General features: G+C 34.0%; 1 non-coding gene across 1 annotated transcript; it reads left to right on the top strand.

Annotated features, from left to right (window-relative positions):
- The first annotated feature begins 253 nt into the window (after positions 1-253).
- On the top strand, positions 254-361 carry LOC148545460 (small nucleolar RNA R71). Its single transcript, XR_015901296.1, has one exon. It is a non-coding gene; the product is annotated as a small nucleolar RNA R71 (small nucleolar RNA).
- Positions 362-1581: the final 1220 nt, after the last annotated feature.

The following is a 1581-nucleotide window of genomic DNA, read 5'->3' as shown; positions in this document are numbered from 1 at the left end:
ATATTTTATTCTGAGCCAATATGGCATTCAAAGTATCAATTTCAAGAACTCCCTTCTTCTGAGGCGTCCCATTGCTCACAGAATTCCTCTCAGAAGTGTACATGAACTGGTTATTAGCAACCATGTCAATGAGTTCTTGAGCTTCTGCAGGCATTTTCTTTAGGTGAATGGATCCACCTGCAGAAGTATCCAATGACATCTTAGCTAATTCAGACAGACCATCATAGAATATATCCAGGATGGTCCATTCTGAAAGCATGTCAGAAGGACACTTTTTCGTCAGTCCTTTGTATCTCTCCCAAGCTTCATAGAGGGATTCACCTTCTTTCTGTCTGGAGGTCTGAAGATCCACTCTAAGCTTACTCAGCTTTTGAGGAGGAAAGAACTTGGCTAAGAAAGCCTTGACCAGCTTATCCCAAGAGTTCAGGCTATCCTTAGGTTGAGAGTCCAACCATACTCTAGCTCTGTCTCTTACAGCAAAAGGGAAAAGCATGAGCCTGTAGACTTCAGGATCTACTCCATTAGTCTTAACAGTATCACATATCTGCAAAAATTCAGTTAAGAACTGAAAAGGATCTTCAGATGGAAGTCCATGAAACTTGCAGTTCTGCTGCATCAGAGAAACTAATTGAGGTTTAAGCTCAAAATTGTTTGCTCCAATGGCAGGAATGGAGATGCTTCTTCCATGTAAATTGGAATTAGGTGCAGTAAAGTCACCAAGCATCCTCCTTGCATTATTATTATTTTCGGCTGCCATCTCCTCTTCTTGTTCGGAAATTTCTGAAAGGTGCTTGCTGGATTGTTGTAATTTAGCTTCTCTTAGTTTCCTCTTCAGAGTCCTTTCAGGTTCTGGATCTGCTTCAACAAGAATGTTCTTGTCCTTGCTCCTACTCATATGAAAAAGAGGGACAGAAAAATAATAATAATAATAGGGGTCCTTTTTACCACAGTATAGAGGTCCCTGTGTGAGTAGAAGAAAAGAAGAAGAAAAAATTCAAACACAGATGGAAGAGGGGGTTCGAATTTGGGTGAGATGAAGTGTTAGTAGATGAATAAATAAATAGAAGGAGATAAGAGAGAGAGAATTTTTGAAAATAATTTTTGAAAAAGAGTTAGTGATTTTCGAAAATAGTTTTTGAAAAAGGTTAGTAATTTTCGAGAATTAAAATCAAAAATTAAAATAATTAGTTAATTAAAAAGAATTTTGAAAAAGAGGGAAGATATTTTCGAAAATTAGAGAGAGAGGGAGTTAGTTAGGTAGTTTTGAAAAAGATAAGAAACAAACAAAAAGTTAGTTAGTTAGTTGAAACAAATTTGAAAATCAATTTTGAAAAGATAAGAAGATAAGAAGTTTGGAAAGATATTTTAAAATCAAATTTTTGAAAAAGATATGATTTTGAAAAAGATAAGATAGAAAGATATTTTTGAAAAGATATGATTGAAATTAGTTTTGAAAAAGATTTGATTTTTAAAATCACAATTAATGACTTGATTCACAAGAAATCACAAAATATGATTCTAGAACTTAAAGTTTGAATCTTTCTTAACAAGTAAGTAACAAACTTGAAATTTTTGAATCAA

This window comes from Arachis ipaensis, chromosome B9 (assembly GCF_059453495.1).
Source record: "Arachis ipaensis isolate K30076 ecotype BB chromosome B9, ASM5945349v1, whole genome shotgun sequence".
Lineage (NCBI taxonomy): Eukaryota > Viridiplantae > Streptophyta > Magnoliopsida > Fabales > Fabaceae > Arachis > Arachis ipaensis.
Note: the sequence above shows the minus strand (reverse complement) of the source record. Positions and strands in the feature narration are given on the sequence as shown.